This window comes from Bos grunniens, chromosome 19, assembly GCF_055505025.1.
Source record: "Bos grunniens cultivar Pamir isolate PY7600 chromosome 19, Bosgru_T2T1.0, whole genome shotgun sequence".
NCBI lineage: Eukaryota > Metazoa > Chordata > Mammalia > Artiodactyla > Bovidae > Bos > Bos grunniens.
In genome coordinates this window covers 9,277,215-9,293,627 of record NC_141183.1, presented here as the reverse complement: position 1 = coordinate 9,293,627, position 16,413 = coordinate 9,277,215, and the positions used below count along the sequence as shown (strand labels likewise).

Sequence of the window (16,413 nt, the reverse complement as noted above, 5' to 3'; positions counted from 1 at the left end):
GCTTCCCTGTCCTTCACTGTCTCCTGGAGTTTGCTCAAGCTCAAGTCCATTAAGTTGGTCACTGCTGCTGCTGCTGCTGCTGCTAAGTCACATCAGTCGTGTCCAACTCTGTGCGACCCCATAGACGGCAGCCTACCAGGCTCCCCGTCCCTGGGATTCTCCCTGCAAGAATACTGGAGTGGGTTGCCATTTCCTTCTCCACTATGAAATTAAATCAATGAATGGCATTTGCTTTAAAAGCAGTATGTTAATGTTCGATGCAGAGCTAGGTAGTACACGTTGTGGACATTTAACCTGTGTAGCTGCTTTTCCCAGAGTTCCTAGTTGTTTTTCTTTCCCTCTTGCTCTATCCTCCCTACAAAAATTCTGTTTTTGGTTTTTACATATCCGCCCTCCTCCAGTTTAAAAACAGGAGCCCTCTCCTCAACCACATTGCCCAAACTCCCTTCAGAGCCCTGGTCCAGGTCGCTCTGTGCTGGGAGCACTATGCTAGGGTTTTCTAAGATCCTCCAGTCATTTCATTTTTTAAAAAATTTTAATTGTGGTAAAATATACATAAAATCTGCCATCTTAAACCATTTTTACGTGTAAAGTTACAGTCCCATGGTTGTATAACCCATCTCCAGAACTCTTTCCATCTCGTAAAACTGAAACTCTGCCCATGAAATAACTCCCCACTATCCCCCCCATCCCCAGGCCCAGACAACCACCCGTTCTATTTTCTGTTTTTATTAATTTGCCTATCCTAAGTACCACACTGTGGTTTTGATTTGCATTTCCCTCCTGATAGTGGTGTCAAGCATCTTTTCACATGCTTCTGGGACCTTTGTATCTCTTTCTGGAGCCTGCTTTCATTATGATTTAATTGTTCCTTATATGTAACTCTGTATCACTGTGTCATTTCCATCAGTGCAGTGGGAAAGGAGAAAACAGACTAAGCAGAAGGAACAGTGTGTGCAAACTCATCACTGCCCACCCATGAATGCTGACCTGAAGTTATTAACTCCATCATCCTGTGACCTCCCTTGTCTTCCTCCTTGAATGATGCCCTCAATTATGCTGGAATTGGCTACCTTTTTGTTTCACTGATGGCTTGGCTGAGCATAAATTCTAGGTTGAGAATCAAGTTTGAAGGCACCACGCCCCTGCATTCCAGCATCTGCTACCTACTTAAGAGATGTCTGATGTCGTTTTGCTTTTTAGTTCTTTCTAGGTGATTTCCTCCCAAAGCTTCCTGTCACCCCCAGGATTCTGAAATTTCATGATGATGTGCACTTCAGTGTCTTTCTCCGCCATTACTGGTGCTTAGTATTTGGCTGATGTTTTCAATATAGAGGTGGTACTTTCGGTTCTCTGCTTTATTGAAAACATCTTCTGCTTTCTGAACAACATATTAAGTCTATTAGATGGATCATCATAATTTACCTTTATGTTTTCTACTCTTTTTTTGCTACTGTTGCTCTCAATTTTTAAAGACTTGATCTTTCAAGTCCTTCTACTGAGTTTCCTATTCCATGACATTACAATTTTACATTAACTTTCTTGTTTTTTAGTTGCTCTTTTCCCACACCACTGTGTTCTTGTTTTATAGATACAAGTCACTTTTTTTATGCTAGCTGAGGGAATTAATTAGAGTTTATCTGAAGTTCTTTCAATTTTCTGCATTGTTTGTTTCCTTTCTGGACACTACCTCCCTAAGGAGGCTCCCTTTGATGTGAATCTTTTCTCAATTGTCTGGTCATCTTTGGTTTGACCATTCAAGGTACCAAAAAACCAATTAGTACACAGGGAGCTCAACCTGGTGCTTGGTGACAACAACCTAGAAGGGTGGGATGGGGTGGGAGGTGGGAGTGAGGTTCAGGAGGGATGGACTACGTATACCTACGGCTGACTCATGGTGATGTACGGCAGAAACCAACCCAACATTGTAAAGCAGTTATCCTCCAATTAAAAATAAATAAACTGATTCGTTTTGAGTGCAGGGGGCTGGACTTGCTTCCTCATGGGCTTTGCTTTAGGAAGAATGGTTGGGGAGCTGGCTAGTTTGCTAAAGTAGCCTCAAAGAACAAAACATGCAGCCTTTCCCTTGATCACAAAGGGTGAATAAAGAGTGTTTTATTCAAAGTATTAACTACTAGATCTTAAGCATCCAGAACTGCTCAAACATTAGATGTCACTATTCTGCATTCTGACCATAACCTCCTACGCTTACTCCTGTTTCCACTGCACCCGTTCATTATCTTTACGGAAACCTCCTGTTCCCTGACTTCCACTTCCTTGTCAGCTATTTTCATCTGCTCCTTTCCTAGAAAGCCTAAACCTTAAGATCATCTCATATGTTCACTACACAACTAGCATGTGCTATTTACCATGGTAGGTAGGCATCAGGGACAAACAGAAGGGCTGACTCACTTAACAGATACTCTCTGAACAGTGGCAGTATAAGCCCTCCGGGATCACAGCAGTGACAAGGAGGGGTTAATACGCTTTTCAGGCTATTCATATAAATAATGCCTCAAACAAATGATGACTATTACAACAGTGAGATGACACAATGCAATGAGAGCTTAGGAGTCTGCTGGGTGACGCCCCCCTGCTCACGTTATCTGGTAGAGCTAAGGCCCTGCTTTTAGGGAACACTGTGTGTTTCCTCCTGTACTCTGGGCTGTAAGCACCTTGGGGGCAGGACTGTCTTCTGTCTCTGTGGCACTGAGAAAAAAAGCCTGTCATCATGCAGGACATTGCTGGTACCAATTTCTGGTCCATAAACTCAGGTGAAAAAAAATTTTCTTAACATTTTTATTTGCCGCATCAGATCTTGCCTTGTAATGCTCAGACTCACTGGTTGCAATGCGCCCGCTGAGCTGTTCTGTAATGTGTGGCATCTTACTTCCCCAACCAGGAATCGAACTCGCGTCCCCTGCATTGCAAGGTGGACTCTTAGCTCCTGGACCACCAGGGAAGACCCTCAGGTGAAATTTATACTGGAAGGACATCTTCAATAAGTGTACTTTCTTTCCCAGGGAAACTTTATTTCCTGAAATGACCAAGTAATATTTAATACATTTCTATCTACCTTTTGAGGCTAGTAAAATATTATAAGCTGTATATTTTTTTTTTTCCTGTGTGGAGAAGTTGTGAGGTGGATTTACAAGTCAAGCTGTATGGGAAATAAAGAGGGATGGCCAGGTTGGGAAAACTGCATTTTAAAATTTTAATTAAAAAATATTTATTCGGCTGCACAGGGTCTGAGTTATGCACAAGCGATCTTTATCTAGTTCCCTGAACAGGGATTGAACTCCAAGGCCACTGGACCACCAGGGAAGTTGCTTAAGTTAAACTTTAACTTAAAACTTTCATTTAAATATATATGGGTTTACACACAAGTGTAAATGTAATCCTGTGCATTTTTCCCAATATAAACTTTGCCTTTGTTTCTCATTTGCCTGGCATCCCCTTACTCACTTTCTTCTCTCTCCACACCCAAGTCAGCGGTCCACTCTCCTCCGCCTCCCTTCCAGATAACCCATGAAGCCACTGAGTTCATATTCTTCCGAGCCTTTTGCCACGTTCATGTAATTATATGGAATCATACACATTTATGTATTTTTGCAAAGGATTTTATCTGATCATTGTTTTGTCATACAGAGATCGTGTTATATACCTTTTTTTGCATCTTGTTTTCCTCATTCAATGTGTCTCTCTCTTTCCTCATCCATTCTCCCAACTGACAGACCTGGTCTATTTAATGATGATATCTCATTATTACTTTATTTTGCATTTCTCTGGCTATTAGCGAGACTTAGCACTTCTTTTCCTTTCTTTTAAAAAAAATCTTTTACTTTTGGCTACATCAGAGCTTAGCTGCGGCACGCGGGCTCTTCACTGCAGCACACAGGCTTCTCTCTAAGCTGTGGTGTGACAGCTTAGCAGCCCCACGGATATGGGAGCTTGGGCTTCCCAAGTGGCGCCAGTGGTAAAAAATCTGCCTGCCAATGCAGGATGTGCAGGAGACCCAGGAGTGATCCCTGGGTCAGGAAGATCCTCTGGAGGAGGAAATGGCAACTCACTTCCAGTATTTGTGCCTGGAAGATTGTATGGGCAACAGAGCCTGGTGGGCTACAGTCCATCGGGTTGCAAAGAGTCAGACCAGACTGTGACTGAGCACGCACGTGTGTGAGATCTTAGTTCCCTGACCAGGGATCAAACCCACAACTCCTGCTTTGAAAGGCAGATTCTTAACCACTGGACCACCAGGGAAGTCCCTAATCTATCATTTCTAATGGCTACAAAATATTAGATCAGATCAGATCAGTCACTCAGTCGTGTCCGACTCTTTGCGACCCCATGAATCGCAGCACGCCAGGCCTCCCTGTCCATCACCAACTTTCGGAGCTCACTACAAAATATACCATGGTGTAAATGTTATCATATTCTATTTTGCTTTAAGTCTTATTAAATGTTACAATATTGCTCCTGGTTTTTTATGTCTTGGTGTTTTGGCAGTGAGGCCTGTGGAATCTCAGCTCCCTGACAAGGGATCAAACCCAAACACCTGCACAGGAAGGTAAAGTCTCAACCACTGGACCACCAAGGGAAGGCCCCCATACTCTACCCTGTTATTCCTTTATTTATACACATTCACTTCATTTCTAGTTTACCACCACTACAAATAACTCCAGCTTTAGTCTATCTGGCTTCTGCTAAAGAAAACAGCATTGCTTCGATTAGTGGTACAGTTTATGCTTCAGGAATAGTGGAAACTAGGAAAAGAGAAATCTGATATGGGGCTCAACTTCAGGACCCAGAGCAAGTCTGAAGGGCCAAAGTGGACATAGATTATCTGTGCTTTGTGTGGGGAGACATACAGTAATGTGTCCCTACTCTACTGAATGCTATTGGAAAGAAAATATTTTTAATAATCTGGATTTTCAAGATGCATATTTCTTTTATTCTCAAATAGTTTAGCAACCACCGGATTAGAAGGCTTTGGGTGGAGAAAGAAGCCACTTATATTTTGGAAGCAGCTAGAAAAAGGAGGGGAGGCAGGAGACTGCCTGTAAGTGGAGACTCTAGGTATCAATCATCTCAGTATTCCCAGTTAACTACACCTTCTCCCAGAGAAACATGGTTTGAAAGATGAAATTACGGCTGGAGATGTAGCTACCCTATGCAGAGGTATTCTAGGTGGAAAGTGTTCCAAATTCCAGTGTTTTATTAGTTAATTACTGTCTTTTTGCATACACACAAAAGAGGGTGGGCTTGTTTTGGCTGGGAGGTTTAGTCACCAGAAACTGTAACCCAGTTCCACCTGTAGGACACATCACAGTTTATGCTCTGAAGTCATACTGGTTGGACTCCAATGTCATGTCATTAAAATATTCAGTAATTCAGTGTGTGTGCACGCACTAGCTAATTTAATTAGAATTTCCTAGCAGTGTTTATGTTAGGAATAAATGTTATCAGGCAAAATTGAAAAAGGAAGGGGAAAGAAGTGGTATCCTGTCCAGTCGTCACAGAAATATTTCAGGTTCTTAACTTTTCAGAATGTGTTTGAATACCTGCTATCTGTAAGGACATACTCACTTACACCCTTCTAGGCAGTACGAAAAGGATAAGATGTATTAACAAAACAGCCTTAGACCTTGAAGGGGCACAGACTCTAACAGGAAAGTGACAGTGAGGCTGGAATTATGCTTAATACTCGACAGAGTATGCAAATAAACAGAATAATGGGGTAGACGGCTTAAGCTTGAGATTCAAAGTCACAGAACCAGGTTCTAAAGTAGGTCACTGGCATAGGAGGTCAAGAACCTGGAGTCTCAAGTATGGGCTGGATTGCATAAAAAACCCATGCAGTTGTTCAGCATGATCCCAAGAGGTGGGGTAGAAAAGGGTACCACAGGAGCAGAGGGTGGAAAGAAGAATTTTTATTTGAGGATCAAAGAATACTGTAGTCAAGGAGACTCTAAGGTCTCCTGCTGGTCACACCCTTGTATGATGCCCTCCCCATGAGCATGGGAGGAGCCTATGACTTGCTTCTCACCATTAGAATATGGCAAAGGTGATGGAATACCGCTTCCTTGACTACATTAGAAAGCTCCATCTGTGTTAGCAGACTTGCTTTAGCTCCCTTTCAGGGGTCAGCTTTGAAAAAATAGCTGCCATGAATTCTACTGCTACAAGGAAATGAATTCTGCCAACAGCCCGAGTGAGCGTGGAAACCCACTTTTCCCCAGTCAAGCCCTCTCTCCCATGAAAACCCAGCCCTGGCCTTGACTGCTAACCCATGCTTAGCCACCTCACCCTCAGAAATGGTGAAATAATAAACGTGCATTGCTTTCAGTTTGTGGTAGTCTGTTATGCAACATAAAAAACTAATTAGGTCATGCTGTAAGACTTTGGGGGCCACTCAAGATGGAATAAACCCACCACAGCCTCTCTGCTACTGACTATAACAAAAAACTGGATGAGGTACAATACACATACAAAAAAACCCAAACTGTCAAAAGTAAACAAAAGCCAGTCAGCCAGGTGGAGGAGTCCGAACTTGGGGAGGCGGCCGTATGGGGGCGAGCTTCTCACTTCCCCTTCTTCTCTTGCTGCCTATTTGTTGTTATTTTGACCGGAGGTCGGCTCTGGTCACAGAGCTGTGCTGTGGCGGCCCAGGCAGCTGACGCCAAAAGAACCTCATCTTTCTGAACAAAGAACTAGGAAAATGAGCTCCTGAGAGCTAGAGAGTGTGGCGGACCCAGAGAGCAATCGGCTGGAGGAGCCCCCCAGACTCTGTCCATCAACTTCCAGTTCCGGTTCCCCTTCGAGTCATGCATGTGTGTGACAGACCCAAAACAGGAGCAAAGGTTTGGAAAACTGAACTATAATTTCAACTACCCGTCCTGCTCCCCGCAGAGTCCTGAACTAACCCTTGAGTGGCACATACGTGGGCCCGGCCCAAGGCAGCACAGCATAGTGAAGGCTTGGGAAACTGAACGACCTTCGAATCACTACCCACACAGCGCCAGACGGGCTTTGTGGCCTGAACCTAACTGGCTTGATTGCCTGCTAAACAAAAACAAAATAAAGTAAGTAACAACAACAACAAAATCAACATGCTCCTGAGGAGTTTAATAGCACTCAAGGCCCATACAACATATCCAGAAGGTCCCGGATAAAACTCAAAATTACTCTTCATACAAAGAAACAGGAAAATGTGGCCAAACTGTCAGGACAAAACTCCGGGGATGCTAACTCCCAGGTGACCTGGCTGTTGGAATTATCAAAGCCTTTAAAAGTTATTATAACTATGCTCCAAGAGGCAAATAAAGGTAAATGCCCTGGAAACAAATGGGAACACAGATGTTCACAACAGATAAACAGAAACTATAAAACAGAACACAGTGGAAATTTTATTTATTCATTCACTTATTTTTCAGTTTTTGGTTTGCAGGATCCTACTTCCCTGACCAGGGAGCGAACCCTTGTCCTTGGCAGCAAAAGTGTGGAGTCCTAATCACTGGACCACCAGGGAATTCCCTCAGGTGGAAACTTTAGAACTGAAAGACAAAATATCCGAATAAAAAACTTCACTAGATGGGCACAATGAAAGAATGGGTGAGAGAAGAGAATTTGTGAACTTAATTTGAGCACAAGAAATGATCTGATCTGAAGAACAGACAGAAAAAAGATAAGAAAGTGGAGTCTCAGGGAGCTGTGGGATAATACCAAAAGACCCAACACTCATGTCATTAGGGTTTCAGAAGTAGAGGAGAAAAAGACCGGTGAAAAGTAGAGGAGAAAAATAAATCTGAGAAAATAATGGTGGAAAATGTCCCAAATTTGGTGATATATATAAATTTACAGATTCAAAAAGCTGTGTAAACTCCAAATGAGATAAACTCAAAGAAAAACCACACTCAGACATATCGTAATATTAAGTACAAGCAGCCAGATTCAAACGGATATGTGCTGCATAGTTCCATTTACATGACAAATTGGAAAAAGAGAAAAATCAGAGGAACATAAAACAGACCTGTGATTGCCTGGTGCTGGGAACGGAGAAGATATTACTACAAAGGGACAGAGCAAGGAAAGGAACTCTTTGGAGGATGCCAGAACTAGTTTGAATCTTGATTATGACGGTGGCTATATGCACCTATAAACATGACATGTACACTGTATGGATTCATTGAAACTTATAAAACTGTGCACCAGAGACTGAACTGAACTGTATGTAACTTTTTTTAAAAAGTGAATAAAAACAAAAATAAACAAAAGCAACAAAAGTAATGATTTGTAAATGGTCACAGCGAGCGGACAGGGGCTCCGGAAAATGTTGAATCCCTCTCTCATGCAACTCCTTCCCTCTCCATTCCTGGCCTAATGAGAGATGGGGCTTCAGCTGAATGGGGGGGGGGGGGGGGACATGGAATGAGTTGGGAAGAGTACAGAGCTCAAGATAAAGGTCTTCATTTTCCATAGACCAGGGTACCAAAAGGTACAGAGGGAAGCTTTGGAAGAAAGGACGAGACGCTGATTGGGAATGCTGACTGCAGGAACCTTTACTTTGGAAGGATGCAGAAGCATCACTGAGATCTGAGCAGAGGCATGGCAGAACCAGCAGGCCTCAAGGTATTCCAAAAGAACTCTGACACTGGTTTCATTTAGTGCTAATATGGACTTCAGCTCCAGGATTTCTCTCAGCACTTACAACTGTGGCTAAAGCACCAAACCAGAACAAACCCAGCAGCACCCTCAGTGGGAGCAATTTGACTGACCAGACTTCTGATAAGCACACGTGTGCTGCCTGCTGTCTAACCACTGAGACACACAGCCACTTCCCTGTCCCACCAGCCCTTCCCAACATCTTGCAATCTTCTTCCACTGGCTTTTTATCACAGAAAAATGATGTTCCCCATCTGGTAGGCTTTTCTCTGAACAATGAAGGTGATTACCTCCATCCGGTATTTTTGCCGCTCAGCTTCCTTTACTCCCCCCATTGGAAACTGTACTCCAATTTCCGCGAGTGCCAGTCCTTCTCTCATTCTGAGGCTCCAGAGAGGCGTCTGGCCAGTCCAAAAGCACTGCACTTCCTGGGCCACGGTGCCTAGATACAGGGCAACTCCATGCACCCCACAGGATCACAGGAATGGAAGTCGAAGGCCTTGACCACAGAGGTTCTGGAAATGAAGCTTACGCCGAGGGACAGAAGCTAAGAAGCGGAGTGAGAATTAAGTCTTGGTAATATATATCCTTTGAGCCAAGGAACAAGTCGCTCCTGTGGCCTGCTACCTATGAGTCCAATCAAGACACTCCCTGGAATGTGAATCCTGACATGAGGGGCAAGCAGCTGAAGCAGATCCATCTCAGAGACCGTGACCTCCAGACCTGCCCACCAGCACTTGCCGCCTAGGCTCTGCAGGCTGTGGAGACTGGCTTCTCAGCTTTTCCTCAATGATGTCAGCCACCTCTTATCCTTCCTAAGTCCTTCTTCCACTCCCTACTTAATCTGTAGAGTCACTTTCTGTTGCATGTAACCAAAGAATCCTGATAAATACAGTTTACCAACAATTTATTTAATTTAGACTTATAAAAGTGCTGACTGGATCTAGCACTATTTAATTACGATTCTCAAAACTAATCACATTCAGGAAACATTCTTAACCACCACAAAAGCTGCTTTAAAATTACTGTATCACATATCAATTACAAATATACAGGTTAAAAGTAACTTTTCTTGAGGGGGCCGGGCCATGCAGCATGTAGGATCTTATTTCTCTGACCAGGGATTGAACTCATGCCTCCTACAGTGGAACTGCAGAGTCTTAACCACTGGACTGCTAGGGAAGTCCTTAAGTACCATTTTGTGAAAACCTTTTCTTTATTTCATTTCTGTTTAAAGTAGACTCAAATTAAGTCAGAAAATGACACAATTTTTATTGTTGCTCCACTTTCATCATCAGTTTTCATAATGATACTTGAATATGTGTAGTTTAAATATGCTTAAAATAATAGACACAATGCTCCAACCATCTCACAGATACAGGCGTCCCGGCTGGTACATTCTGGTATACAAGCGACAGTGAAGTGAAAGTCGCTCAGTCCTGTTGACTCTTTGCGACCTCATGGACTATACAGTCCATGGAATTCTCCAGGCCAGAATACTAGAATGGGTAGCAGTTCCCTTCTCCAGGATATCTTCCCAACCCAGGGATGGAACCCTGGTCTCCTGCATTGTGGGTGGATTCTTTACAGGCTGAGCCACCAGGGAAGCCCAAGAACACTGGAGTGGGTAGCCTGTCCCTTCTCCAGGGTATCTTCCAGATCCAGGAATTGAACTGGGGTCTCCTGCATTGCAGGCAGATTCTTTACCAGCTGAGCTGCCAGGGAGCCAGAAGAGACAGAGTGGTTATTAATAATGATTGGGATTTCACTGAAATTTTAAAATAGGTACTATGTAACCAATGACAAGAAAGCTTGACCAAGAAGCATCTCCTGACTACTAAGGAACATGGAGGTGGGGAACCGCGATATTGACTTACTGCCGCCCAGCTTCACACTCAGTTTTTTGCCAGCTCTGTGAAGACCAGGACCTTTAAACATTTTCCTTTGCCAGCTGACAAGACGTTAAGCTTCTTCAATAGAGGGTGCTAGAGAGACACAGCAGGAAAAGAGTTTTGCTCTTGGCTGACTCCTATAGACCCCTCATTCTACTGCTCTGAGGAACTTCCCAGCAGTTTCCTCCCAGCCCAACCTACCCCTAAGCCTCCTCACCACCTCATCATGCTCATGACTTTTTTGCCATCCCTGAGTCACAGCTGTACCCTCTCCAGAGGTCTGGACCTCAGCCAGGAAGCTCTCACTGGGCACCCCATCTCAGCCCTGGAGGCAGTGGCTACTCCTCATCCCACCGTGCCTACAAAATTTAAAGCTTTCTCTATTTCTAATTAGCAAATCCCTCATTACTCCAATCCCCTGTTAGAGTCATTGTTGTTTAGTCGCTAAGTCGTGTGACTCCATGGACTGAAGCCCACCAGGCTCCTCTGTCCATGAGATTTCCCAGGCAAGAATCCTCGAGTGGGCTGCCATTTCCTTCTCCAGGAGATCTTCCCAGCCCAAGGATTGAACCCATGTCTTCGGCATTAGCAGGAGGATTCTTTACCGCTGAGCCATCAGGGAAGCTCCCGTTAGAGTTGGGAATTCTTTATTAAACTTCCCTTGTTCATATTACCACTTGGTTTCTCTCTCCTGACTGATAGAAGAATCCTTAAATTAGAGACTATTTCAATCGTGTCATCAAACTGGAGACTTTAATACTGCCACACTAATGAATAAGTAGCATTCACAGACATGCCTAAATAACAAATAAATGACACCAAATATAAAACTACAAGTTAAATTTAATTAGTAACACACAGACCTCAAGTATGAAACCTGACAGGTGGGAAAGAGAACTCTATTTGTCTGAATTTGCCTAATATCACTTGCCCCGTAGTTTTTGTTTGATGCCATAGTATTTCTATGCTCTAAAGACTGTAATCCACCTGCACAAATTCAGAAAAGGTTCTCCTTCAGGATTAGGAAGTAGAAAGAACAAAGTCCCGGCACCATATAACCACTGGCCAGTCACTGAAGTGATGTAACAGAGGCCTGGGGTGGTTATCAGTGAGAGAACTAGACTGCAGATCATTTCCAGGGTAAACTGTATTTTAAAATGTTACAATTCTGTGGACTGAAAGGACTGTTAACTGTGGACTCAATTTTGGGAGCCACTAAAGTAACTTGTGCTCAAAGTTGGATTCTAATTTGGGAGAGCAGGCAAGTGCACAAGACCTGGGTGGAAATAGCTTTACGACAATCTGCACGAGGGAAAAGTCGAATAAAAAGAGATGATACCACTGTCACCATCTACTCAGCCCCCTGACCCAGAAACATCTGTGGAGCCAGGGTTTGTATGTGAGGAGAGCAGGAAAGAAGGTCTCAAAGGTCTGTGCTGGAGTCATGAGCCTGCCTAAACGGTTTCTACAATGAAGCCTAAGGCAGGAGATAAATTCTGGGACCAATTGTATTTGTGCAGAAAAAACACAGGTACTAAAAGGACTGTTAACATTTCACATTAAAAATGTGAAATGCAAAGGCTCATCCCAGAAATGATTAGGAAGAAAACCTACCCGAAAAATACCAATTATTTAAAGAATTAAATTTTCTATTTTGTTCTTTAAACATACACTAGGTCCATATGACCAAAAACAAACAACAGAGTCTAGACAGACATCCTACGGGAACCTAATTGAGAAGAAGCGTGTTCTATAATTTGCCATGCTGCTCTTTACTCAAGGTACATGGACATGTATGACCTGGTGTCCAACACTATGTTCACACATCAGTTTAAAAGAGCAAATGTTTCTATTACTCTTTCAGTCAGCTCACTGCTAGTGGCCACCATTTTGGCTTTCTGATTTTTTTTTTTTTTTTTTGATAGGGAAGAAGTAGATTTATACTAATATAAATCTTGTAAGAGACGGAAGTGGGCAGGCAAGGGAACTCTGCCTCTGATTCAGAGTTCACCTCCTTAAAGGACTTTAACGGAACCACATCTGGCAATGGGTCAGTATAGGTGCTCAGAGCTAACCTTCCATCTGTCCTAAAGTGAAGCAATGAGCAACTTACTAAATTATGTTACAAATAACGATTCAATTCCTCACTGTCCTTTATGGCTCCTCATTAACCATGAGAACATGCACCAGTTCTGCAAAGGAAGAACTTTCCCTAACACTCAGGTCCAAAAGCAAGTTTTCTGGGGGACACCTCCCCCAGGTGACAGAGTCAGGAGCTGGTCCTCTCTTATGCCCCAGAGCATGCACACAGCCAAGAGTGTGATGGGAAAACTTGGGGAACTGCCCCAAACTCAGCAATTCTCTCGGCAGCCAAGGCTTTGGTCCAAATATGAAGGTTTCTGATGGTTTTGCTGAATGCAAAGATAAAACATAGAAAATCAAACAATTCTCCAAAAATAACCAAGTTCAACTGAAAAATAAATACTAAGGCAGCAGCAGACAGTTTGAAGTTGTAGTCTTTGAAAACACGAATGATAGCAATAGCTGTCATTGACTAAACTATGGGCTCGAAGACGTTTTCAATAGTTGACCTCAATGACTCCTCAAAACAACTCTGTAGAAATCGACATCATCTGCGTCTTAAACGAGAGGCCCCTGAAACTCAGAGGATCTCAGTGAGTAGCCCAACGTAACACATATAGTGACTCTTAAGCATGCACTCATTCATCAGGCACAATGCACCCCAAAAGAGCACACATGTTTGTTGTATGCAATCCAAGAGTGACAGGAACGTGCTTCAGTTTTAAGACCTGACCCTACTTTTTGGAAATTGAAGATTCCAGTTAGGATCATCTCTTAGATGACACATTAGTTACAGTACTGGCGCAGCCGCTATAAGACCCCAAAATACAACATCCTAAAGACGATTCTCCCTCAAGTCCAAAGGCTGGCCAGACATCTTTGCTCTGTGAAATTATCTAGGGACCCAGTTCTTTTCATTACTAGAAGAGGAAAAGAGGCACTGCAGAGCAAATCATTTCTTTTTGGTTCGTGCCTTGGAAGTTCATCATTATTTCTGTTTATATCCAGTTAACCAGAATGTATTCATCTCCCCGTTTCTAGACACAACTACAGCCAGGGAAATCTAGGTGTGCGCATCTAAAACTTCTTTCAAAAGGAAGGAGATAACGCCTTCCTGGGGAAAATTAACAAGGTTCCCAGTAAATCTTGCAGAACAAATCTGTTACAAAAATGCCAAATTTTATCCAATCTGTTTTCAAATATAAGACGCACCATTATTTCTTATGCACTAAGAAAGAAAAATGCTGCCAATTTCAGAGATGTTAAAAGTGGGAAAAATGGGTTTCTCAGAATAAATGAAATACAGTGTGCTCCTGAAACAACAAATCAAACCGATCTATCCTATGAAATTACTGGAAAAAAACCAATTAAACTTTAGAAAATAAATTATTATAGTTGCTATAAGATCATGCTTTATGATGATAATATAAATGTACAAATAAATATAGGGAAGCCATAACTACACTTCATAAATTAAAAAAAAAAGACACAACCAACTCGATTCTATGGGAAAGTCAGACAGCTACTTTCGGAACACATGAATATTTTGGAACACACAATTTGCTAGCACAGGGTGCTGTGAGGGCACGTGAGGAGGAGGGGCGGGTGCTGGCCGATCAGGAAAGCATGGGCGGTTTCCTGGGGAGGGGAGCTAAGCTCTGAAGGATAACTAGCTGGACTGGCAGGAGAACAGCACGGACGAAGCTCTATGGTGGGAAGAAATGGAGCCTTTGAGAACAGCAAGATGACTAGAGAGCCCAAAGCATGGGAACAATGAAGAAATGGCTAAAACAAGTCTGGTGGGATAGACGTGGGTTAAAGTTTTTGGTCTTATTCTCAGAGCAAGAAGTTAACTGAAGAATTTTCAGCAAGAGAATAACAATCACATTTGTGCTTTACGAGATCATAAACAAGATAAACCCTGGAGAGGGACACACTAAACTGGAGGTGCCTGAGCATTAAACGGACGGGAGCTGGCAGCTCAATATATAATTCTGGATTCAGAGGAAAGATTTGGGCTGGAGAAAAATCTGAGGAGCTGCCAATGCAGAGATAAATCAAAACCACGGCCAGAGCTAAAACCAGGTCAGAAAAAAACTTAAGGAACGTCAGCATTTAAAGGTCAGACTTAGGAAGATGAGACTGTCAATCAAACACCCACCACTATTGACGCCTCCATTATTATTAATAACTGGCCACAGTATGTCAGACTGGTTTAGGTAAAAGGATATCCAGTGAACAAGGTACATAAGCTTCCTCTTATTAAGGAGCCTACAGTTCAGTGAGTAAACAAAAAGCACAAGAAAAAAAGATAATTTCAGTTTGCAATAAATGCTATGAATAAAATTGGCACTGCAACTCAAATTCCATGATGGCACTGACATCAGTGATGAGATTTCCAAAATGAGGAGCAACTACTGAGAACATTCCAGACAAAGGCTAATCTTCCTTTGACTTACATGAGAATTGCTTTCCTGAGGAATTCAGATATACACTACAACAGCACACACAAGAAACTGAATACATGTAAAATAGGTTCTGTGAGAAAATAAAGCATGTTTTCCCCTACCTAAACATCCAGAGGACTATCCAAAGTTATGGACATGGGACCGGTCCAAGGACCACAGAACGCCCAGGACCCTTGGTTCACAACCCGCTAAACACCACTGCACCTGACCCCAGACATGCCACAGCCCTAAACACATCTCCCTGTTTCCAAATGCCCCCCAAAGGGGTTGGTACCTCCCCTTTTGAGAACCGCTGCTTTAAGGCAACAAAGCGCACAGGAAACGGAGATGCACTGAGGTCTCTGTACTAACAAATTCTAGTCTGTAGACACTTCCGTGAAGTGACAATCACTCTTTTTCACTTGATAGGTAACAGATGACCTTTGAACAACGTGGTTTTGAACTGCACAGGTCCACTTACATGTGGATTTTTTCCAACGAATTCATACTATAGTACTACATGATCTGAAGCTGGTTGACTTGAGGACTGGAACCTCCTATACAGAGGGCCAACTGCAAAGTTACACGCCAATTTCTGGCTGTGCAGAGGACCAGCGACTCAAACCCCGCACTGCTTAGGGATCAACTGTATCTGCCGTGTGCCCAACGCTCTGGTCCCTGCCTTCTCAGAGCTTACATTTTAGAAAATTGTAATAAACACACAACTACCTGAAATGAAGATGATCCAGAATGCAGCTCTTATATTTAGTCAACACACCCTAGCATCTCTCAGGCAAAAGTACAAAGAGTTTCCTTGAAAATTAATGTTATTTTCTTCATTAATTATCTGTAGTCATTTGTAGGCACATGTACCGTAGTAGAGATTTAAACATTCAGCACCCAACAGGTGACATCCAACCCTGAAAAAGCAACTGTGTACTTTCAAATCACACTGAAAAAAGTATTTATGGTCTGAAAAACAGTAGCACCTAGTGGAAAAGATACTAATTATAACCAAACCCTTTTGGACTCTAAATATGCTCAGAAAGAAAAGGAGGGAGCTGTGCATTTTTAATCAGGGAATCACTAAAATACAGGAGCAACTGCCATTGAGAACAGACTCGCAGATGGGCAGATGCAGAGAAGAAATTCTGATGTTGGGAAGAAGATGCAATAAAGAATAAAGAGTTGGTAAATACTTGTAAAAATAGCACAGTACCACTGGTATACAGTTGACCAGTCTTAATTTGCATTCTTAATAACCCTTGGTTCAGTTCATGGAATTTTCTAAACTTAAAAAAAAAAGATTAAACAAGCTTCACAAATGTAAT

General features: G+C 42.7%; 1 protein-coding gene across 11 annotated transcripts in view; it reads right to left on the bottom strand.

Moving 5' to 3' along the window:
• Positions 1-16,413, bottom strand: part of TNRC6C (trinucleotide repeat containing adaptor 6C) — a 115,243-nt gene that overhangs the window by 80,340 nt on the left and 18,490 nt on the right. The gene's annotated exons all lie outside the window — the stretch shown is intronic.